A 26910-nucleotide genomic window follows, 5' to 3' on the forward strand; every position below is an offset into this window, starting at 1 on the left:
AATTTTCTTAACTTTGTTTCAATCTCTCTGGCTGTTATTTCATCCCATTTAATATCCTGTACCTTTGAACTTCTTATTCTTTCTTTTACTTCTTCTATCCATTTAGCATCTTTGTTATGTTCCACAGGATCTTCATAAATACTTCCCCAAAATGTTTCTTCTTTTTTGGTGGTCTTTCAATTCCTTTTACCTTGTTTCCCAATTCTCTATAACACTTTTTTAGGTCATCAATAAATTGCTTATTTTGTACTTTTCCTTTATATTTATCTGTGTATCTTCTACATTTTTCTACTTGTGCTGATATTTTTAGTTTATTATTTGCAATAGTGCATGATAAATCCTGATCTGTTATAACACTGTGCATTGCTTTTATTACGTCTATCTTTCTGAATATTTGTTGTTGATATGTTCCCTCTTCTATACGCTTCTAACAGTGACACGTCTTGTCTTAATTGCTTTATAGTTTTCTCTATTCGATACTTCCATGATAGTATTCAATTTCTCCCCTTTCTTTCCCTTAATGAGTTCCCAAAGGATACAATAATGCATTTTTTATCCACTGTTGTTTATAAAACTAACTGGACTAAAACATTTTCACCGCTTGTATATTACTATCCATTTCCATAAGAGCTTCCAGTATCTCAATTTTGTATTCTTTTCTTTAGTCTCTTCTCACATATCCTTAGCTGTCATTACAAAATTGTTTTTAATTCATGCACCTAAATACCTCATCTTATCCCGTCTCCATAAATATAAGTATTGGTCAATCAATTCATGTGTGAGTACATAGTTTACCTCTATAGCCTTTATTTTATCTTCTTTAATCTTTTATCCTAAAATGACAACTGTATCAAAATATTCCACAATACCAAAATATCCTTTTCCTGGATTTTTCAAACAGAAATTAATATCATCTGTAAATAAAGCTATTTTTATTATTAATTTATATTATTCAGTTTGTGGGCCCATTACGTTCTTTGCCAGTGGTTCTAAATACAAAGCAAACAACAACAGGAAAGGGGATACCCCTGCCTTGTATCTATGCTCAAACACAGTTTTTTTGGGATAAACTTCCCATCTTAATTCTTGCCCCTGAGTTTTAACTTATTCTCTTAATGAACTGCATTATTCCATCAAAGAATACAAATGCTACCATTGCCCTACTTATAAAATCCATTGAATGCTTTCTCTGCATCAAGATTCACCAGCAATATCAGTATTTCTTACATTTACCTTCTCGCTAGATAATCACTGTTCCATTAATGCTGTCAAATGTTTTCTTCTCCCTCCACAAAGCCACATTGATCCAGATCTATTAATTCTGGTAACACCTTCACCATTCTCTTAGCTAGTATAGACATAAGCACGTAATAAATATAGTTTAGAGGGGTCTGTATAAAGTTGGGTCTGAACAGTCCTTACCCTCTGTGGGTAATTTAGCCACCACAGCTTTCTTCTAAGATGCTGGCACTCCCTCCTTTTAAAATACTGTTAAACAAACTTTCAGACCTTTATCACTTTCTTCCTTCCCAACTTCCAAACATCCAGAGGAATACTATCTGTTCCTGGTGACTTCCTCGTTGGTTGATTATACATCAGTCTTTTATCTCTTGCCTTCCTGACTTAACTATTAACTGTTGACCTTCATCTTCCCCTGTCCTTAACATAAATAAGACTTCCATAAATATTTCCATATCTGCATTTTCTCAGGTTCCACATTCCTCTGTTCATACCAATTTCATAAAATGTCTTAAACATCTCTAATGTTTCTATAGGATCTGGTTATTTTTTTATCATAGGCTGCCTAAGTTTGGTGATAATCTTTTGTATTTTCTGTTGCGTAAGTCATTATTTTAAAAGTATTTGCACTCTGAAGTTATTATCAAAAAAGAACTGCTTGACAGCAACCTTTCTAATCCATGGATATTATCCAAATATTCCATTTATTTTCCATTTAGCACTCTACAGTTGCTCCTCTTTTTGCTGTATGAGATTCCCCTTATTTGGTAATACTTTAACCTTTGTCAACCCCTCCAAATAACTCCTATTACTTCCTTCCCATATATCTTTCTTTTTTATTTCTACCTGTTTTTAAACTCTATTTTTATTTTATCCCACTCATTAGCTACCTTTTCTAAAAAAAAAAAATCAGCTTTCCCTAATAATTCTCGAATCATTCCCACTACCCATTGCTTAAATTTCTCTCTTTTTAACATGTAAGTATGAAGGCAGCAGTATCTCATTTTTAATAATTTTTAGAACCACATCACCATGCTAAACTAGCAAAAACCACAAAACTCAGGAGCTGAATTCGCAGCCATGTTACTTTATTAAAAACATTTAGCACTTTCGTCCCTCAGGACTTCATCAGACTACAATAATGACTATGACATCAGCTTATATATAGTGGTTGTGAATTCAGCTCTCGAGCTTCATGGTTTTTACTCATTTTTACTTAATTACCTTACATCTTTATTTTAGCTTTTAATGGTGCATGATCTAGAATAGTTATTCAATGTGTAACAAAACTTTCAGTTAAACACAGATGTTCCTGTTGATTATAATTTCTATCCAATCTAGCCCAATTATTGTATCATGGGGAATAATATGGGAATTCTATTTTTTTTCCTTGCTTATAGCTTTAAATCCATTTACATTCTATGATAATATGGAGATAGTAGCCATTATGATAGAAAGCTATTACTCCCACCAATTATACATGACAGTTCTTCTGAATATGTATATCCAACTTTTAGCTCATATGCACACACTAATGTTTGGCAGGCTGATCTCTGATGCAGTTGCTTCTTCTCATCTCAATTTGAACCAATGTCACATTTTCAAGATTTTTTGCTTCAATAAAAACACTCACACAAAAAAATCTAAATAGATTTTCAGAAACCTCCCCATCCTCTCTTAACATGCAACAAGCACACAAAACTATATGCATTTTTCAAAAAATGAAGTTTACCCCAACAGATAGGAGCAGATGTCCCAAATCAATGCCTGCACCCACAGTTATCACCTCTTCTACAATTAAAGGTTACCCATGCTACACTACATATTGCAGCACATGTTCTTATACAGGTTATTTGTTCTTTTCTTATCTCTATTCCCCTCCCAGATGTGAAAAACAGCTTACATGCTTTCAGCAAATATCAACTTTTAGCACTAAGAAAAAGTGTACTGATTACCATTAAATAAATACACAGAACTATACAATATTCTATTATAAGCATTAAAGTATTAAGGCAGCTGGTGTGGCAACTTCTTAGATATCTTATTCACTTTCCACAGTTAATAATATCATTTATTTTTAATGAACTGCTTGTAAAAGTATCTTTAAATGTTAATTACACTGAACCGTGTGCATTTCTTGTCTCCAAGTAAAAGCAGCTGGCAATGAGGAAAAAAACAGATAGTAACTTTTCATATGCAGGAAAGAATCTTTGTAAATTTCACTTAAAACACATTGTTCAGACTTAGCATGCTTAATTGATTATACCTGCAGAATTCTTGTCCCCCACAGGGAGCATTGCTAATGGAAATGAAATAGCTAATGACTTTGTAAATAAAATAAATATACCATTTATCATGCCTTTCATAAATTTGTCTTATTTCAAACCTATTTGTTTTAAAAAATATCTACAACTTAAACCAAAGGCATTATACTGGATATCCACCCCTGTAAAAACAGTGAAGATTATTATTATCTTAATATTACAAATAATCAATAAACCTTTACATGAAGCACAACAACCCAAGATCACAACATTATATGAACTTTAACTTGTTCCTTTCCAGCTTTTCTTACCTTGTCACAGTGTAAAGCTTGCATATGTTACAGCTAAGAAAAATTACTTCCTTGCTTTAATATCTTTAGCATATATAGCATTCACTGATAAAAGTTCACTACCTCACACTTAAAATATCTCTGATTGTACCCTATACAAAACTGGTGTACAACAATAGACACTTATATCATGAAAATTGCATACAAATATTAATAAGAACAAAAACTGTTTTCCTATATTTACATCAGACTTTTCAGTGTCCTTATAAACATTAATGTCATAAAGTGATGTATATGGTTTACAGTTCACCCACCAGTTTAACACAGTCAACAAAATTCCAATCTCTGTCAGCCACTTCTTCCCATAAAGCCACATTGTTGCTGGAAGTCTTCCTGGTAATCCCCATCTCCCAGCTGAAGTCTCTGATTCAAATCCAATGAGCTATTGATTATGTTAGTCATTTATTGTGCCTTTTCTGTCACTCAGACATTTTCCTTTTGAACAATGGAAAAGGTTTAACTGGCAAAGTATCTCAGTAGGCTTTATTATTATAAGAACAATGAAAAGCAGAGTCCCCTTCTGCTTGCTGGCTCACTCTTTGCTAGCTAAACCATATATTTCTCCTTAGACTGTTCTGCATCCCAGATGTATTTAATCCTTCAAGAAAACAATATTATGAATCCAGTAGGATACAGCAGTTTGAGTTTTACACCTATTCTCAACATTCCCTAATCGCTGTGGCAAACTTGCTTCTTTTCTACCTGGTGTACAGTACAAAATCATTTTCCACAAACACTTTATTGTGCCCAGTTGTTAATACATTTCCTTAATACCAGACTTTTGTCAGGCACAACTCTTTCTGCTGGTATGATTGCATGCTTACTAATATCAGTCTTGGCTGCTTTGTCATAGTTAGGTTTAGACCATACACTAGATGTGCCATTTCAACATAAATTCTGCTGTGGAACACCAGTCCAGTTCCTTATTTGTACTTTCATAAAATGACTATGGTCTGCTCCTTCCAGTTTCTCTGGTTCTAAAAAAGCAAGATTTATTTGCATGCTCTGTCTTATAAGTCTACTATTTTTTTAAAAAAAAAAAGCTCTTCTTGAAAAGCATCATGCTCAGCCAACCTTTTCTTTATTTCAACCTCTGATTTTTACATTTTTATCATCTCATCTGAATACCTGTTGTTATTTGACTGTACATATATATATTCAATTTTTCACTTATTTTAAACAGCTCTGAGTGCATCTGATTTATTTTTTACTCTAAATTACTGGAAACCATCTTTTATAGTAAAGCTGAAATGCAAACTGCTTTTGGCTAACCAGCTGCAGGATTCTTACCATCTAGAGTTTTCTGTTTTCCTTTTTTGGATGATTTTATGTTACTTTCTCTATAGTTCATCTTAGCTGGCATTGAGGCAGTGTAATTATAGGCCAGTAACAGAATTTTATACATTTTGATAGGTTTAGTGGCTTTTCTTAGGAATTGCACTTTTAGAAATGGGAGAGATTGTATCAACCTGTTGCGCACTGTGCATCCATCTTGGAAGTCCTCATCTTTGTCATTACTGAGAAAAATCTAAAAAAATCTAAGAAGTCTTGCAGCTAAACTGAGTATTTTTTCAACAGTTGGTATATTAGTGGAAGCTGAGGAAGAATCCAGTGTCTTTTTCTTCAGAAGAACATTAGATACATGACTAGTGGCAAATAGTTAATTAAAGGAAATGTGAAAAAGAGACACATGCATTTTGTAGACTTGTTAGGATCAGAATGATTCCAGAATGAAATAGTTACCTGGAAGCCTGGCCCAAAACGTAAGACAGTTCTGAGAGTTTAACTAATAAAGTTTGAGCATCATGGTAGAAAGCTGTTGAAGGCTCACACACCCACTGTGGTGGTTTCAAAATCACAGTAATTTTACCCAAAATATATAAAAATTTCAGTGAACATTATGTCAGAGTGCATGTATGACTTACAGTGAAATCAATGAGAATAAAAAAAATCATTGCAAAGGTTTACATATTAGGAAGATATAAAAGCAACAAAGAAACAGCATGGAAAATCTGCAAGGATTGTATTGGGTAGAATATCAGCAAGCACAAACAAATTAACAGTACAGAAATCAAAGTAATTACATTTCCTTATACATAGCTGGTTATACCACCATCCACAGAACTGTGTATAGTTAAAAATTATGCAGGGCAGGGGGTATGCTTACTTGTTTATTTACTGACATAGTTTAGACAGATGTTCCTAAAGGAAAATTCAGTACTGAGCTATATCTAAAAGTATGTTACTGCAAATGCTATTGTACATTTCTGAGCAAATAGTTCTACATTTGTCCTACGTTAATTGTATTATCTGGCTTCTCTGGCCCAAGTCATGACTGAAAAGGGTCCATGGACCAGTTTACCTACCCAGCTAACCAATGTTAAATAAACAAATAAAATGAATAATGTAGCTAGTCAACTAAATTGTTTCTGGGAATCTGATGTATCCAGAGATAACCCATGCACAGATGAGGTGAGTATGGTAACTTCACATAGGCCTGAACCCCAGATGCTAAAACTTGAGACAGACATCCTACCACTGAGTCACCATAGTGCCAAAAGGATGGCAAAAAATGGCATCTGTAGTGCATCAAAAGTCATAGAAAAGCGGGTACTATAAGAGTGCAGCTTATACAGTCCGGAGGAAAAGGAAACAGAGGGGAGCATGACTGCAGTCGTCAAGTACCTCAAACTGCCAGCTCAGTGGCATACAGGTGATAAATCTCTGACTACCAGCCAGACATTCTGGGATAGATTCACAGCCAAGTAAAGTATCTAGTGGCGGAGGGGAGGGGAGAGCAGAGGAGAGGAGCGGATTTCTTGGAACTCTCAGAGTACTTGATAAATGCCGTTAAGCAGAGTACAATAATTATAAAATTGTAGTATCTCAGGGTATTCCCCCTTCTCTGTGGTACATCTGTCTTAGTAAATATAAGTAGTATGTGGCTGCCCTGTGTCTCTGCAAACCATGACTCCTCAGAACCACTTTCTCCCTTGTATTAGAGGGGAAAACTAGGATTGCTTGAAATACTGGCACATTATTTTGGGGACATTCTCCTGCCCCCAATGGTGGGTGACCATGGATTGGCATATAAGTTCAGGAGGTGTAGGGATCTTGTCCCCCATGTTGGAGTTGCATGGAGCCTTCCCTCAGCAAAAAAAAATGTTTTCAGCCTGTGCCTTTTCTTTGAATAGTACAGACATCTTTTGATGTGCCATGATCACGCACATATTTTTTAAGTGATTGCATTTTTGAGGTCCTATAGTAGCAGTGCAGTGGGGATGTAGGGGGTGGAAACCTTTGTAATGAGGGTGCCGTGGGCTGAAGCTCCCATGCAGAAACACTTAAAAGGCGCAAGACTTTCAGAAATTGATGAGATTTGTTTTAGAAACCTCAGTTTCATTTTCAAAGTTTTGGGATTAACAGTATTGGCTCTTATATCCGTGAGAGAAAGGTAGGTAAGCATGCCGTGGGTACCCTTCATCTCATATCATAATTCCCAATGATGATCAGAGGCCAGGCAGAGGTGTATGTAAGAGAGGCAGGACTTTCGGAGGGTTTATGTCACTCATGGAAGTAGGTGTTGGGCACTCTCCAATGCCAATTGTACTCTAAGCCCCTGACTGTCAATGGGCACATGCAGCAAGGAAAGTATTGCAATTAATAAAAAAAAAACATTTTTTGTGAGTGATGCTGTCATTCCTGGTACTCACCTTTCCCAATGAGAGAACAAATGGTACACAGAGCTATTACAGTTGAAGAATGACTAGACCAACTGATGCCTGGGGACACGGCTTTAATGTCAGAGGAAATCACAGGAAAAACATTGTATAATATATATATATATATATATATATATATATATATATATATATGTATAAAGAGATGTTACAGCTCTGACGGAACAAGATGGATGGCTCACTGGAAATGTAATGAAGTATTATTTCATTGGCAGGATACCTGCAGATATACCAGAGTTATAAGCAGTGGCTGAATTCAAGGCTGCATATATCTGGCACAATATATTCCATATAAGGATGGAATCTAGATAATGAGATAAGCTGCTAAACCACAACACCCACAGACTGGCAGTTAGCAGAGAGGATTAAGACGATGAACTGTTAATGAGCTATTCTCTGTTGTACCATGTTTGATTCCATTAGCCTTCATTTGCCTACTCTGTGACCTTGAGCAAGTCTCTTAACCAGACAGTGCTTTGGGGCAATTGAGAAATTTGGTTTAGGATCCTTAATGTTTTCCTGAAGTTTATACCTCTTAATTGCCATTGAAACTATGAACCTATAATAAGTAAGATAGCACCTGCATCTTATCCAATGACAAACGGCCATTCTAGATTAATCAGTAATAAATCACCATGAAGCACAGTCATAGGGTCATAGATTAGGTTCATAGATTAGTACTAGGCTAACTGCCCTTGTGGGCCATTTTCAGCCTAGCCAATTACCCCATGTGAGAATCAAACCCTGCACTTTATGTTTGTAAGGTAAACATCTTAACCATTATGCCAACCTCCCACCCTGTCAAAAAGCCAAAGCTTTCATTCAGATATCCAGGTATCGCGTAGTGGTCCAAGTTATGGTGGAGGTTGCTAGGGTGAGTGACAGTGAGCAACCAACACTGACTTATCAATTGGGGGAGGTGAGAAAGGCTGCTTGAATTGCCATACTGGTGGTTCCTAGCAGAGACTTGGTTAAATGCTCCATGGAAGCACCGTCTCAGCCGCACATGAGGACCATCAAACAATTTCTGCCATTGTAGGCGGGTAATCTCTGCATCACCCACACTCAGGTATGATCTATTGCATAAGCATATTACAGGTATAAAAGCAAATTATAAGAAGGTGGGTTTGGCATAATGATTAAGGCCTTCACCTTATAAACGCAAAGTACAGAGTTTGATTCTGACCTTGAATAATTGGCTAGGCTTAAAATGGTCCTTTAGGGCAGTTAGCCTAGTATTTACCTTTGCACCTATAAGAAGATCAAATGTACAGGGTTACACATTGCAATACGGCATGCACTATAATATAGTTATTGAAATGAGTCTAGCTAAAGTATTTGTACCTAACACAAAGATAAAACGCACACACACTCACACACACAGGTAGTGTGCTAAACGGGGTACCAAGAACTTGTCCTGCTGGATTTATAAGCAATATACAAATCTATCCTGTGTATCAGTAGAACTAGCTGTAGTACACTTAAGAATTAGGTTATACCTGAAATTGCACAGTAGGAAACTTTTGCAGAAATGCTTAATGGGCAGTTTGAATGAAGCCAAGGTTTCGAGATTTCTCAAAGTGAAAGAGACACTGTTCCAGCCTGACTCGCAGGAAGCAGCAGGGGCCTTATCACCATTATGAATACGACACTTAATTTAATCATATGTTGTGTGGAGCATCTACGATTTCCACTTGGCATGTGCCATTATGGAGGGTCATCAAGGTCAGGGTGTGACTTTTTTTTGCATCAGGTTATGAGTAAAAATTGCCTGAGTATACCGAATCTTTGTTTGGAGGCATGGTCAGTCCAGTTTTTTCAGTACTTTGCAGTAATGGGTTGAAGTGGGCAGCCAGGTAGCAAATTTTTCTATTCTGTTTTATGTAACATTAAATTTCTGTGTCACATATTTATGACCCATAGCTTGCTCCTCCCCTTTTCCTACTTTCTAGTCAGGTTCATATTAAAAGCTCGAAGGTCCTCTTCGTCGAATACGAAAAGAGCTACACATATTTACCGAACCACGAATACACCGAACACTGTAAACCGGGAAATTTAAAATCACGAATCGTCATACTCGGCCAACCCCACCGCCAGCGACATACTACCTACCCAAACAAACTAAATAAACAAATACATACACTATATCTATGCACTTACCTTAACCCGCACCCTAACCCTAAGGTCTGTAACTATTGCACATTTACCCTACAGAGATATACCCAAACAAAAATAATCCACACACATACACTTAACAAAATCTTACTTCTAACCCTACATTAAACCTTAAATACATTACCTACCTATGCACTTACCTTAACCCGCACCTTAACCCTAAGGTCTGTAACTATCGCACACTTACCTTACGGAGCTATACCACAGATGGGCCAACTATGACAAATTGACATTTTGAATTTCCCGATTTGGAACGTTTGCTGTTTTCGCTGTTTGCGCAATACGTGCTGCTCTTTTCGTATTCGCTGAACAGGACCTTCGATCTTCTAATATGAACCCTTCTAGTCTATACCTTTCCTTTACTTTTATAAATTCAACAGATATCCTCAAGTACAGACAGCATAACAGTGTAGTTCCAAATAATGCATTGCTAATTAGCAGTCTGTGGAGCTTGGTGCCATTCAGTCATGGGACACAGTAACATGTGCAGCTTGGCAGCTACAAGTACTTCTTTCCATTGCAATATATTAGTCTGAGTTTTATTTAACTTGCTTGATTTTTTTGTTAACCAGGTTAGCCCACTAGACTAGACTAGTGTTTTCTTTTCAGGGGAGCTTCAAGATGGTATTAAAACTACTCTTTACATTTTGTCTACTTGCAAGATGAGGCTATGTAGCACACTGCCATTATATAGATTATCTTTTGCATTTTCAGGTATAAATTTCGCTGCATGGCTTTGTCTGCTTTCACAGTTAAACTCCACAGCTAGGTCCACTTTCATACATGCTGCCTGTCTCATTTATACACCCTGATGTGTAGCTAGCTGTTCATAAGCGATGAACATCTTCATTTTGGATATTCATGGATTTCTTGTGCCACTATACAGTGCTGCATAGCTGTGAAAGTTTGGAACAGAGATGCAGCACATCTTTATACACCCCAGCCTAAGTGTTTCACTACCTCTGTCTCACACAGTAGTTTGGGCCTTCTCTGTCTTTAATTACTTACCCTTGTATAAAACGTCCAGCCTATGCATATTAGCATGGCACATGACATGTAGGAAGCAGAGCAGTTTATACATTTGTTATTATTATGTACTTATTTGCCACTTAATAAAAGCTTCTGCCACTGTCTTCTTGGCTGTAGGTGACAGAAAAGGTCTGACAGTGTACCATACCCTTTTTACAAGGTCTGACAGCTTACCGTGCCCTCCTTACAAGGTCTGACAGTGTACCGTGCCCTTCATATAAGGTCTGACAGTATACCGTGCCCTTCTTATAAGGTCTGACAGTGTACCGTGCCCTTCTTATAAGGTCTGACAGTGTACCGTGCCCTTCTTATAAGGTCTAACAGTGTACCGTGCCCTTCTTATAAGGTCTGACAGCTTACCGTGCCCTCCTTACAAGGTCTGACAGTGTACCGTGCCCTTCTTATAAGGTCTGACAGTATACCGTGCCCTTCTTACAAGGTCTGACAGTGTACCGTGCCCTTCTTATAAGGTCTGACAGTGTACCGTGCCATTCTTACAAGGTCTGACAGTGTACCGTGCCATTCTTACAAGGTCTGACAGTGTACCGTGCCATTCTTACAAGGTCTGACAGTGTACCGTGCCATTCTTACAAGGTCTGACAGTGTACCGTGCCCTTCTTACAAGGTCTGACAGTGTACCATGCCCTTCTTACAAGGTCTGACAGTGTACCGTGCCCTTCTTACAAGGTCTGACAGTGTACCGTGCCCTTCTTATAAGGTCTGACAGTGTACCGTGCCATTCTTACAAGGTCTGACAGTGTACCATGCCCTTCTTACAAGGTCTGACAGTGTACTGTGCCCTCCTTACAAGATCTGACAGTGTACCGTGCCATTCTTACAAGCTCTGACAGTGTACCGTGCCCTTCTTACAAGGTCTGACAGTGTACCGTGCCCTTCTTACAAGGTCTGACAGTATACCGTGCCCTTCTTACAAGGTCTGACAATGTACCGTGCCCTTCTTATAAGGTCTGACAGTGTACCGTGCCATTCTTACAAGGTCTGACAGTGTACCGTGCCCTTCTTACAAGGTCTGACAGTGTACCATGCCCTTCTTATAAGGTCTGACAGTGTACTGTGCCCTTCTTACAAGGTCTGACAGTGTACCGTGCCCTCCTTACAAGATCTGACAGTGTACCGTGCCCTTCTTGCAAGGTCTAACAGTGTACCGTGCCCTCCTTACAAGGTCTGACAGTGTACCGTGCCCTCCTTACAAGGTCTGACAGTGTATCGTGCCCTCCTTAAAAGGTCTGACAGTGTACCGTGCCCTTCTTATAAGGTCTGACAGTATACCGTGCCCTTCTTATAAGGTCTGACAGTGTACCGTGCCCTCCTTACAAGGTCTGACAGTGTACTGTGCCCTCCTTACAAGGTCTGACAGTGTACCGTGCCCTCCTTACAAGGTCTGACAGTGTACCGTGCCCTTCTTACAAGGTCTGACAGTGTACCGTGCCCTCCTTACAAGGTCTGACAGTGTACCGTGCCCTTCTTACAAGGTCTGACAGTGTACCGTGCCATTCTTACAAGGTCTGACAGTGTACCGTGCCCTTCTTACAAGGTCTGACAGTGTACCATGCCCTTCTTATAAGGTCTGACAGTGTACCATGCCATTCTTATAAGGTCTGACAGTATATCGTGCCCTTCTTATATGGTCTGACAGTATACCGTGCCCTTCTTATAAGGTCTGACAGTGTACCGTGCCCTCCTTACAAGGTCTGACAGTGTACCGTGCCATTCTTACAAGGTCTGGCAGTGTACCGTGCCCTTCTTATAAGGTCTGACAGTGTACCGTGCCCTTCTTATAAGGTCTGACAGTGTACCGTGCCCTTCTTACAAGGTCTGACAGTGTACCGTGCCCTCCTTACAAGGTCTGACAGTGTACCGTGCCATTCTTACAAGGTCTGACAGTGTACCATGCCCTTCTTCTCACTGATGCTTTTTTTACAGCAGCTTCTACATGCACTACAAAATGCAGACAGCTGTCAGTTTTAGTACCTACAGATTTCCAGCTATCTATCTGTTTGCCTTGATGCTGTCTTTATCCTCATAAAAGTAAGTTATAGGATGCCTTTAATATATATACTCTGAAATTTTTTTTTCTTACACTTTCTGTTTAGCAGTAGTTTACTGTCTAATCGGCTGCAGACAGAGTTGAAACCTAACCTAACACTTGGTGGTGACATCACCAAAACCCTGGCGCATCCACCTCAGCCAAACCCCCCCCCCCAAATTACCAGCAAGTTACAAACCTATAACTGATAGGTCAACCAACTCTCTCCTGGCTTGTCATCTTAACATCAGAAGTATTAACAACAAGGTACATGGACTCCATGCACTCCTAGCTGTACACTCCCCTGAGATTCTCTGTTTATCTGAAACCTGGTTAAAATCCAGCATAACAAATAATGAAGTGCTACCACCTGGGTATAACATATACAGGCTGGCTCATGCTTCCAGGAAAAGGGGTGGGGTAGCAGTTCTATATAAATCTGCATTGAACGTCACCATTGAAGCTTTACAACCACCACAAATTAATAACTCACAGATTCTTGCCACCAAACTACAAATTAATAAAAATAAATGTATTTATATCATCTGTATGTACATTCCCCCAGGTAATAATGTAGTTATACTTGATGACACCCTTCACTGGCTAACATGTCACTACCCCCAAGAAACCATACTACTCGGAGACCGTAACAAAGACTGGAATACCTGTTCCTCAGACTCCCCAACCACCCATGTTAACCTGCATGCATTCTCTCAAATCATCATAACCCCTACCAGGATAGGAAAACCGAACCAAAAAGAAAGCATACTTGATTGGGTACTTATAAATAGCCATCCCCAATTGTACACCTCTGGGAACCTCCCTGATGACCTAAGCGATCACCTGCTCACCTATATTATTAAGAAAAAGCCATCAACCCCCACCAACCTTTAATTAGAATGGTAAGAAACAAAAAATACTTTAACTCCACCAAATTCCAACAAGAGCTTAACTCATACAAATGGTCAATTCTAAAACACCTCTCCTTAGATGAAGCCGTCGTATACTTTAACAACAAATTCCTAGAAATCCTTAATTCTTATGCACCCATTCGCTCAATAAGAACTAAGGCAAGAACTCCACCATGGCTATTCAAAGAGTCTAAACTAAACTAAATATCACCCTTAGAAATAAGGCATAGGCATTATGGCGAACTACTAAAGACTCCCAAGATCACATTAAATATAGGCAAATAAGGAACAATACTAAAAAAAACATTTTATAAGACAAAAAAAAGCTATTACTTTAACCTACAGGTAATTAATCAAAACAAGCCTCAGAAGTTCTAGGCAGGTTTAAATAAACTATTACATCCTGGCCAAACTTCCATCCTAGTCCCTGCAGCCACCATTGATAAACCTACTGAGGAAGTCTCCGACCGTTTTAACCATTTCTTTACTGAGACTATTCAAGCCCTAGTGAGCCAATTACCCTCCAGCCCCCCCCCCTTGTTATGAAAGTAACATCCCCAGAAACCAACCTACATTTAAATTCTAACCAGTTGCCACCTCACTCATCCATACCTTGATTAAAAAACTACAACCAACTACACTCTCTGCTGACCAACTCCCTGCCGAGTATCTACAAATAGCAGCCAATGCCATTGCTTACCCCATCTCGATACTAATCAATCGAACAATAGCAGAGGCCAAAATCCCTTTTATTTGGAAAATATCCTATGTAATCCCACTTCACAAAGGAGGTAGCTCTACTGAGTTATCCAATTATAGGCCAATAGCAATACTATCCCCACTTGCAAAAATGATGGAAAAATGTATCCATAGACAACTGATGCATCTCCTAACTCAAAATACCTCATGGCAGATTCCCAGCATGGCTTCCGACCTCACCACAGCACTACTTCAGCCCTTCTAGCCTTCTCCAATACCATAAACCATAATTGGAATAACAATAACATATCCTCTGCCCTCTTCTTGGATCTCTCCAAAGCATTTGATATGGTGAATCATCAGTTACTAATCCACACCCTGAAATCTTTCTGCCTAGATACTACAGTCATTCAATGGTGCCAGTCTTATCTGAATGATAGACAGCAGGCTGTCCTTTGGCAAAACAAACTTTCTAAACTCCTACCCAACCCACTAGGTTTACCCCAGGGATCCATACTAGGGCCCCTTCTATTCTCCATCTTCATTAACGACCTCTATTCTGCTATCCCTAAAGTCAGTTGTGTCCAATACACTGATTCCTCCACCCTGATTTGCTTGGCCACATCTCCAAATGAACTATGGTCAGCTACACAAACCACCTTTAACACAATTGAAAACTGGCTTTCTGGTCATCGTCTAATCCTAAATCCCCAAAAAAAAAAAAAAACTGTTGCTTTTCTCCCCAACACACAGGTCTACTGAATTCACTTTTGCCATTAAATCCAACAATGGCACAATAATCACTCCTCTACAAAACTGTTAGGTGTTATCATTGATACTAATCTTAAATTCGACTTGAATGTTAATCAATACATTAAGACCATCAATAAAAAACTAGGCTCACTTTACTGGATAAAAGCCTTCTTAACCCCTCCTGCTAGATGTGCCATAGCTTGCTCTCACCTACCTTCAACTCTTCTGTATGCATCTCCGATACTCTCCAATCTAAACAAATCTGTCCTTAACAAACTCTATATCGGCTATAACCATATTGCCAGATTTGCCACTGGTTTGCCTTATAGGACTCATCATTGTACTCACATAAACCAGCTTGGGTGGCTAGAATTACCCAGCTTGATCCAGTACAACCTCATGATTACTGCCCATAAAATCCTCTACAATCCAGATAACACTCCTGCTCTAAAAAATATTATAACCCCCTATCACAATCCTCGACCTCTTCAATCCTCTAATAAATTAATAGTCCAGAATATCAAAACTAAAAACTCCGCCGGTGACTCTTTCTTTGCTAACTCTGTAGGCAGATCCTGGAACTCTCTCCCATCCAAAATTACTTTACTCAACTCCCTGAGTCAGTTCAAGACTAGACTTAAACAACATCTGACACTAAACTGGCTATGTCAACGCAGCAAACCCGACTAACTCTCCTTGACAATGAGACAAAAACAGCAATTTTTTAGCTTACCTGTAGCACTATCCTGACCTTTACTTTGTTTAACTCTAAATGTGTTTAGGTATGTAACCACTGTATATATTGCATCTGTAACTTACTGTATGAGGTGATAACAGTATTTCTAGCTGACGTGTGTTACTTAAGGTTGACTACTCTCAGGATTTTCTTTAACCATGGAACATTCTATAATTTACCTATGAATGCAACCTCTGTAAATATTGTATCTTAAACTTAACTGCTTGCTTAGATATGTAAACTATTGTAATTAATGTATTTTATAATCTAATTACTGACCTTGGAGCTTTTCTCCCCAGGCCTCTGCTGAAAATGAGCATGTATCCAGTCGGACTATCCCGGTCAACAAATGTAAAATAAAATAAAAATAAATCTTGCGGGTCACTTAACAACATTTCAGGAGTGACAGAGTGCTGTGTTGTCAATACATTGTCTGTGTACTTGTGATATATTTATGCACATTATTTGTGAAGACAGAGCAGACCAGGGGCTTGAGGATGGATCCTTGAAGTACTCCTAAGTCATATATATATATATATATATATATATATATATATATATATATATATATATATATCATAAAGAAATAGCTTTGTGAGGCTATGGCCTGAGAATGCTCACAGGTAGGTCCTGAACTACTGGGTTAAATGCTGGTTAGAAACAATTGGGTTAGCCTGTGGGGTGAGAGTACATGGGTCACTATGCTGAAGTCCTTGGACAAGTCCAAAAATGTGACAGCACCATACAGTTCTTTCTCATACCTGTTGCTACGTGCTTTATGAGCTTCATAAGTTCTATGTTAGTGCTATAGCTTGCTCTAAATCTATAATGATTATTGGTGAGTAGACTGTGTTCTGCAATAATTCACCAACTGGAGGTACACAATTTTATTTCAGAACTTGTGACAGTGGGCAGATGATGCTTATTGGTTTACAGTGTTTGGGATTCACCGCCTCTTAAAAGTATAATTCTTTGGGCATGTTTCCATAAATCAGGTAAATAACCTCTTTTGAAAATGTTGTTAATGATTATTATTAATGGCCTTGCACTTTAGGGAGTTGCCTTCCTTATAAAGGCTGTGAAGAGATTATCCATGTAGGCTGAAACACTATCCTTTACTTCTGCAAGCAGTGTTTAAACTAATAATGTTGCTGTCAATATAAAGTTGAACTGATTTGTAATGAACAGATCAGTACATGCTTGGTGCTGCATGTTTGGAATGTCTTTTTAAGGTGATCTGTTTTTGTAAAAAAGTAGTCTCTGAATGCATTTATAGTTTCTCTGTGATAGTTAACTGCAAATGGGTAATTTCTTGCAGTCTTGTTTGACTCAAATGCTCCTTCCTTGAAAAGTAATGTAATAGCCCTTTTTGTGTGCCTAATTTACATGTGACACTCACTGATTACTGCTCTGTAAGTTTTATTCATTTGTTCTTCTCCTGTTTTTATAAGTTCTCCAGGCACCTTCTTTAGCAGTAACAGATTTGTGTTTGTTCCTTTTTATCCAAGGGATATTCTTCTTCTTCATTGTACAGTCCATGCTGGAGCATATTTACCCAAAATACTGATACTCAACACCAATACTGCTACATGGGATGTTGGACAAAACAATCCAAATCACAGGTCTCAGTTCTACTTTGATCTGACTCACTAGGATAGCCTTTGAACTAAACTTTTATTTTTGAGGAAGCTATGTTCTGAAAGTGGAACAAAATTGTTAGGAAGCTCCTGGTAAGAAGGTGTTGGATTCGAAACAATGTGAAACAGTAGTTGTAGAAGCCTGCCTACTTCATTGTATATAAATTGCATATTTGGAATTGCCTTTACTTTTATTCTCAAAATCTTTTCCAGTCTCAAAATGCACAAAAATATTTGTCATTCTAATAAATGCACATGTATTACACATTTTGTACAAGAATGCATAATTTTTAGCAACAATACCCTACAATGTCTTATTATTTACACAGTCCTTCAAATTCCCTCCAACCTATATGCAAATGGCAGGAAATTACCAATAATGTTTTTCACCTTTTTACTGCTACCTAATAGTTGTTGCTGGCAACTGCTTCTTGGGGGGGTCAATATGTCATATTTTGAAGTCTTCAAAGGAAAAGGGTCAGTGGTATCGTATATATTATTTCGCCCTTGGGGACCTATGCCAATACCTTTTTTCTATGTGGAAGGATCACGTGTCACCTATTACTAAGCCATCACATTTCTAATTAAGGAATATTTGGCACACTAAACGTCTTCTTCCCAAAAGCTTTCCTGTGGTTATGTACACTTAGGTCTATTCCTGTGTTGACTACTGTAACCTCCTGTACCCAAGGCTTCCTAACCTTGAACTTATTTGATCACAGTTGATGCTGAACTGCCCAAACTGATAACTAACAGGTACTTCTAGTAATGTTTATATTGCTCTGATTTTGTGGAGTTTGCACTGGCTGACAAATTGGTCTCAATTTAAATTTCTAGTGTTTGTGTATTTAACCCAGCTGAGTAGTGTGTCCCCCTCACTAAAGGGGCTCCTGGTCCCCTAGGATCCTACTAGATCTCAGCTTCTTCCTCTGTGGGGTTGAAGGAAGTTCTAAGAGTGTGGATGGAGAATCTGGCACTCATTCTTTTTGCCCATAGGGCTCTTTCCCCAAAGATGTTAAAATCCATATATTGTCCCCTTCTAAAAGTCCTTGAAAACACATCTTTTCACAATGCCTTATGCTCTACCATGATTTAATATAGTCCCACCTTCTGTAACATCAAAAATAAACACAAAACAGTTATTAAAGGTTAAGTGCTTCCTAATAAAGACAAATCACTGATGAAAAGGTAGCACCAAGGAAGATAGACTATGAAAACTGACATTTTTTTTCCTGTGGTAAATGCACTCCGAAAGGGCAGTTTCTGTCAAGGCCAAGCCCTGATTGAAATTCTATGTTTAGATCACATAGCAAGCAGTGCAAACTGTAAAAGAAGTCATCTCTTAAAACACAGGCATTAACAACAGTAAAATAACATACAGACATATAACAAAATGATGGTCCAAACTTCTGAACAAATTTCCTACGAACATTAAAGAAGGTAGCTCAGTAAATAATTTCAAAAATATTCCTAACTTGTTATATAGTAAATAATTTCAAAAACATTCCTGACTGTTACATGGATACCAGGAAATTCAAACATGGGAAGCTTGAATGTCAGTTATATATAAGCTGATAGCACAGCCTATAACATTACTGTGGACCAATGAACCTGTAAAGTTCCATTAACCTGGCTTATAAAAATATATGTTTTACTTCTCAGAAGGGAAAAGCAACATTTGAATAACTATACCCTAACAGGAAACAGTGGTAAAGAGATATCATAAAAATGTTATCAGAAATACAACATCCATATCTTTATCACAACTCTAAGTGAAATTTTAAGCATTTATCAACACTCTCTGTGCATCATGAATCACCGTAACACAGCCGAGTTCACACAAAAAAAAAAATTCACACACTGGACAGTTAACAATACTATTCCCGCACATAAAAATAACAACATCAACAAAAACAACACCCTAGAAATAAAAGTCATCAAAACTGAAATGACAAAAATCTAAGATAAACTCTTAAAATAAATTAAAACAAAACAGGAACTGCTTACAGTTACTCAGGGAAAAATATACTTTTATCTGCAAAATGAACCCAAAACTAAAAAAAAAAAAATCTATACTAAATAACATTATCCTTGCTAAAAATAGAATTCCATCAATATAATATAACCATATTGCAATAGTAATACAATACCAAAAATGTAGCAACAATGATAAAAAAAGAAAAAAAAATGTCTCAGAACTGCATTTAAAAGCCACCCACTGGGCAACCTGCTCATAAAAAGCCATGTAATCTCTTTAAAGTCTTATTCAGCAGACAAGCTACACATTTACCATATCTTACTGAAATAAAAAATGCAGAAACAAATTATAAACAGAGTGTGTGTGTGTGTGTGTGTGTGTGTGTGTGTGTGTGTGTGTGTGTGTGTGTGTGTGTGTGTGTGTGTGTGTGTGTGTGTGTGTGTGTGTGTGCATACTGAAGCTGAAGATTTCAAAGTATCTAGTTGACTTTAAGACATTTATTCTGACAAAAAAATATATTAAATATCCAGCTACTCCCCTGTTTGTAAATGGCCAAATAAATTCTAACTAGACTTTGGTACAAAATATTAAGACATGTCAGAAATATTGTCTTTCATATGCAGGAAACAGAAATAGGCCAAGTTCAACATCAAACAGTTGTAGAGTAACTTTTGAACAGCTGTCCTGCACTTACAAGGCTAAGCTATTTAATTACAGCCTAGGCAAACAAGCAATGAAACATGTTCAGGTATAAGAAAGTGAAATTATAACTTACCTCAGTATAATATACTTCAGTCTAAATCACTCTGACATCTGCATAATCCTATGGTATAAGAAAGCACATTCATAAACACATTAAGCAGCAGATACCTCCGTTTCACAGAGCTAAACAAAAATAGGATATAAATATTTCTGCAATAAAAATCGTCTTAAAAACATAATTTCAGAATTTTACACAGCTCTGGTATACAGTCTAGTTAACCCACAAAATGCATTCCTGTATTTGAGATGAGAATATAAAATGTGTAAACTTAATTCACAGTTTACATTAAGGTTTAAAAGTAATAATCGTCTAATTCTTCACAGCAAGAGAAGGCCTGTTGCAAATAGGTAAGAAACCGAAGTAATTAATAATTCCAAATAGCGGTGACATTATTTCCTATAACTGCCAGACTAGGGAGTAGTACTGCACCTATAAAGCAGCATCATTTTTTTGTAGTTCTGTATTTTTATTCTTTTTATTTTAAATATTGCATATCCTTCTTTATTTATAGTTCAGTGCTGCATATATTGTTGTTTAAGAAATGAAAAAGAAAACATCAACAAGAACACATTTTACCGAATAAAACTACTTTATTTGAACAACAGTTAAGTGCTTTTTGGTTTTATGTTGATTACACTTCATCAGAACTGTAAAACTAAAAAACAAAAAACTGTTAAATAACAAAAACAAATGTCAAGTGATACAAAATACGCCATTAAAAAATCAAATTCTACAATAGTTAAAATTCACAGTCGTAAATCTTCAGAAAGAAAAATAAAGAAAATAAAGATAAATGTCTAACAATTAAAACACATTACCAATAATCTGTGTATTTACAAAACATTTCCTTTGTAAAATAATCATCCAGAAATTCACACACTTTTATAATTTTAAAGGCTTTGATAATTTTTTATTGGTCTGTTTTGTGTTACATTAGAATTTGATAATTTTTTATTGGTGTGCTTTGTGTTACATTACATTTGATTCTATTACTTAACATGGTTGCTATTTTGTGTTAAAGTTACGATGAAGACTGATCAGCATAAAGATAAAAGCATTTAACCATCTTTTTAAATAAAGTAGCTATGATGGGTATGACATTTTGTTACTGACATTTTATTTTAGAATGTCACAACTTGGAATGCCAAATCCTGAAAAGCGGTGACTGCATGAATGAAAAGTCCAGAAATACACATATTAAATCAGAGATTGCCATTTCACATACTATTCCCTTTTTTCCAAGGTATGGCAATTTCAAAGTTCATATATATATATATATATATATATATATATATATATATATATATATATATATATATACTCTCTGCCAAAAAGGTGCGCGTTAATATGACCAACTGCGGTATTCCAGCAGTGCACGGATTACAAATCATAACACAACTACTTTCCAGCACTTGCATTTATGGCGTGCCCAACATGAAAATAAATCCAACTTTTCTTGTAGTATCTCGACAATACTTCGCTCGACATGCTAAAAAACACACATTTTCAGATGGAAAAACTTTTATTCCTCCACACAGATGGTAACTCAGACCGCTCGGATCGACTCAGCCACTTCTCAAAGGTACAAACAAACTGGTTTCACCCAATAGGCGTCATCAGTGTTCTTGAGTACCCAGATTCATTTGCAGCACATATATTCACAGTATACAAAACGCCCCCTTAAAGTGACATCATATTATTTTATTTTACACTTATATGTAACCCCATTTACAAATACATATTTAGAGATAAGCCAAAAAGAAAAAAATAATAAAATAATAATAAAAATATTTCTAGCCTCACAAATTTTCATTCAACCCGGGTTTGTATAAAGCTCCTAATTTTAGAATCCACATTTTTTCTTTCCTATACAAAATACTATGTTTTTGTGATATAGTCAAATTTTCTACCATCACCTTATCAATCCCTACATATACAAAGTGTGCCCCTTTATGTTCTATTTGGTGCTTATATAAAGCACTTCGGGTTCTCCTACAATTCACATCACTCACATGTAATGCTATCCTATTCTTAAAGCTCCTAGAAGTTTGCCCTATATAAAAGGCACCACATTTACATACCACCACGTACACAATCCAATTAGTATTACATGTAATCAAGACTCTAATTTCAAAAACACTAACAGTATTAACAGACGTAAAAGATTTGGTTTTAGAAACTAATTTACAATATGTACATTTACCACAAAATGTACTGCCCTTAATTTTCTCTCCAACCCACAAATTTCTAGCCATAAAGGTAGATTTTTTATACCTATTCAGGTATTCTCCAATATTTCTACCCCTACGATAGCCAAAATTACAATAATCTCCTAATATCTGGTCAAAATAAGGATCATCCTTTATTATTGACCAATGTTTCTGCAAAACTTCCTTAATTTTAAAAGTGTTAGTACCATATGTATTAATAAACCTCATTTTATTTGTCTGTATTACTTCCCTTAAAGAAGCACTAGTTAATAGTTTTTCCCTATCTTGCATCTTGCCATAGTGGAGCGCATCAGAGACCACTTTACTATTGTATCCTCTATGAATAAATCTCGCCCGCATATTTTCTGCCTCTTTATCAAAATCCGATTCACTACTACATAGGCGTTTTAACCTGACAAACTGTGCTTTAGGTATATTTTTTGTGATGTGTTTCGGGTGACAACTATTTGCCTCCAACAATGAATTTTTTGTAAAAGGTTTCCTATATATACTGGACACAATTGTTCCATCTATTGACTTAGTGACACTTACATCCAAAAAATCAATATTAAACTGTTCAATTTTGCTAGTAAACCGTATTCCAAAAGTATTGTTATTTAGATAATCTACAAACTCATACCATTTATCCGTTGTCCCTATCCAAACACACCAGCAGTCTAAAAATCTACGCCACATGTCCAAGTATGGTCTATATATGTTACCCACATTATATATCATTCTGGCTTCCACATAACCCATAAAGAGGTCGGCATAAATGGGAGAAAAATTAGTCATCAAAAAAACGCCAGCGAGCGTGAGCAAAGTTCACATCCAAAAAAATCATTTATTAATGTAGGGATGAAAAATCCCCCTACACATGATCAATAATCAAACCGGTTTCGGCTCCTAGGAGCCTTCTTCAGTGAAATACAAAAGTGAAAATGAAAAATCAGAGTATCAGAATACATCCATATAAATACAAAATAAACTGTGCATTACAACCAATCACAACACAGCATTAATAATTATTACAATTGATCATTAAGGCCAGGTGAAAACAAAGCTCCAAGTTTTATAATCCATTTTCTTTCCTTGGAGCTAAGTAATTCCAGCCAATGCTGTTTGTTTTGGCATCTCCCCTTAATACAATCAATAGTGACAAATTTAAAAGAGGCTGAGGCATGTTTTAAACAATGTTTATATAATGCATTACTGGTGCGTTTATTTTTAATGTCACTCAAATGCTCACAAATTCTAAGGCGGAAAGGCCTGGAGGTCTTTCCGACATAGAAAGCAGAACAATTGCAGGTCACCAGATAGATGACCCACTCAGTATTGCAATTACCCCAAAATTTAATATCAAAAACATCAGATGTGTTTTTACTACTGAATTCACTAGTGCGTGAAACACGAATACAAAAAGAACAGTGTCCGCAAGGCATACATCCAACAATAGGTTTACCTGTAATCGACAACTGGGTAGAAGTAGGGAAATCAGAGCCAACTCTTTTATAATGACTAAATTTAGAACCCATGGTTTGTCCCCTTCTAAATGAAAAGGAACATATATCAGGAAGTAAAGAATTAAGTTTATGATCAGCTTTAAGAACATTCCAATGTCTATATATAATATTTTTGAAACCCTGTGTATTGCGTCCATATGTAGTCACCAGACGCAAGGGTTGTGGCTTCTTGTTGTTTTCCTTATCTTTATATGATAATAAATCTTCCCTGTTGATATTGGACACAGATCTTTTGGCTAAATGCACTGTACCTGGACGATAACCCCTCCTAATGAATCTCTGTGTCAAATCCTCCTGGGCATCAAAAAAGGATTGTTGGCTAGAACAGATTCTCCTAGCTCTTAAAAATTGTGATTTGGGTATATTCTGGATGACATGTTGTGGGTGGAAGCTGGTAGCATGTAATAATGAATTAAATTCTGGGAATTTCCTGAACATCCTGGTTGACAAAGTGTTATCCTCATTTCTGATGATTTCAACATCAAGAAATACTATCCTAGACATATGGTAAGTCAACTTAAATTCTATCCCCCATATGTTATCATTAAGATATCCAAGAAACTCCATAAGATAACATTCATCAGCTTTCCACACCAACCAACAGTCATCCAGATAACGACGCCAAATGTCCATCTCACGCATGTAAATAATGTGATTATAATCATAGATAATGATTTCTTCTATATATGCCATGAAAAGATCTGCATATATGGGTGCAAAAGATGCACCCATAGCAGTCCCTTTTGTTTGCCAGTAACAAAGATTTTGAAAATAAAAAACGTTACTAGACAAAACATGTTCTGTAAGGCATATAAGAAATGTGTTAAATCCAGGTTGGTATAAACCTGATCTAGCCAACCAATAATCCAACGCTTGTAAACCTGCCCAGTGTGGAATATTAGTATAAAGGGAGGTAATGTCCAAGGTGCATAAAAGCCAATGTGGTTCAAGTTGAGAATTGTTAATAATGTCCAAAAATTGGGTGGTGTCTTGGATTCTGGCTCTAATAAAACCCAATAAAGGTTTTAAATATTGGGTTAAATATTCAGACAATGGTTCAGTGAGTGACCCATGTCCAGAGACAATGGGTCGACCTGGTGGATTTGTGGCATGTTTGTGGATCTTCGGTAACATATATATATATTGTTTCCTAGGTGAATCAACCATTAATTGCTCTTTGATATGTTGGGTAATAATACCCTCCTCAACTGCCTCAGTTAAAAACTGACCAATTTTATGCTGAAAATGGGGTGAAGGATCCAAAAACATCTGCCTATAATATTGCATATCACCCAGTTGTCTCATAACCTCACTGTCATAGGCAACCTTATCCAGTACCACCACCGCTCCACCTTTGTCAGCATGAACAATAACAAGATCTTTACTGTTAATAAGCTCATTTAAACTTGATATTTCTTCAACAGACAAATTGTTATGAAAAATAGGAAAATCCTTTAGATGACAATGTATATCCTGAAGGACATTTTTTTGAAATACCCCCACTAAATGTGACATAGGTGGATTAAATGTCGATTTTTTAAACCTAAAGTCATAACATGTATCACAAGAAATATCACGATCAATGTTGTCAAAAAACAAATTCAAATTCAACATTCGACAAAAATTTATCACATCCTGAGCCAAAGATTGTTCAGAGACAAAAAACCCAGGGACAAAATTAAGCCCTTTATTTAATATGTTAAGTTGTGCATCAGTCAATTCAACAGATGAAATATTATGAACATTGGAATGAGAACTTAGTGTTGTGTCATGATTTTCAAGAGTGTCTCCAAACTTTGTTTGGATGTTTCGTTTCTTATGTTTCCGCCCCCCTCGTCTGTATTTAAATTGGGAGGGTGTAAAGAGTTGTCCCTCTTCGCTTTAGGTGACCCGTCTCTGGAATATGTATCAAATTCACCTTCAGTATTAGAGGAAGTATCCTCACCAGAGGTGCTAATTGAAAAACCAGAATTTTTCTTAAGAATGGATTTAGGCCTTTTTCTTTTGGGTGTGGATGACCTCTTATCATACTTATTCTCATCTCTAGATAGTTTGAAAGAGACATTCTTAGATGTATCAAAGGGTTTACCCCTCTCATAGTCACCCACATCCCTAAGAAATTTTTTGATTTTCCTATCTTTTAATGTGCTTTCCATTTTGGACAAATCTGTGGTAAGTTTTTTGACCTGTGCCATGAATGAATCACAAGTTTCAAATTTACTAGCCTCCAAACAAACAGTTTCCAAATCTTTGACACCTTGTTGCACCTTACGCTCATAAAAATTGGCCAAGGCATCCACAAATTTGGAAGAAGTCAACTGCTGAATATGACCCCAATCCTCAATGAGCTGGTCATCAATATGAGAAACCAAAGGTTGTACCCTAACCCTGAGGCCCCGTGGGGTAATATGTTTCTGCTGGTATGCTTTGAATAAGCGTAGATGCCACACATTATTCCTGACCATTTTCATATTATTGCCCATTCTATTGAAAAATATCTCACATTGTGCATCTAAGTCAGATCCCAGAGCATTGATGGTAGTTGGCAAACCATGCTTATCTAAACCAAACACCGTTAAATCATCCATATCCGCCGATAAACCCTGTATAATAGGTGAAAGAGCCATATTTCTAACCTCAGAATTGGACCCAACCAAACCAAATAGCAATAAACAATATCACCAAATAAAAGGTGTCCTGTAGATGACAAGCCGATATGTGAATAGGCACAAAAAATGATTGTAACGTATCATCTGTCAAAAGGCCTGAGAGACTATGAAAATATCTGAACAGTCATCCAACCAAAACTTGAGGTTGTCCAAAAAAAGACCATTATACACCAAATAACAATGTATG

At 36.9% G+C, this 26910-nt stretch overlaps 1 protein-coding gene across 1 annotated transcript in view; it reads right to left on the reverse strand.

Annotated features, from left to right (window-relative positions):
• Positions 1 to 26910, reverse strand: part of LOC122814945 (sodium-coupled neutral amino acid transporter 4-like) — a 506640-nt gene that overhangs the window by 367680 nt on the left and 112050 nt on the right. The window contains exon 2 of the mRNA XM_044087205.1: positions 20334 to 20381. The gene's annotated coding sequence lies outside the window, so the exon portion shown is untranslated. The remainder of the gene's footprint in view (positions 1 to 20333; positions 20382 to 26910) is intronic.

The sequence above is a fragment of the Protopterus annectens genome, chromosome 11.part0 (assembly GCF_019279795.1).
Source record: "Protopterus annectens isolate FY-2018-M chromosome 11.part0, PAN1.0, whole genome shotgun sequence".
Lineage (NCBI taxonomy): Eukaryota > Metazoa > Chordata > Ceratodontiformes > Protopteridae > Protopterus > Protopterus annectens.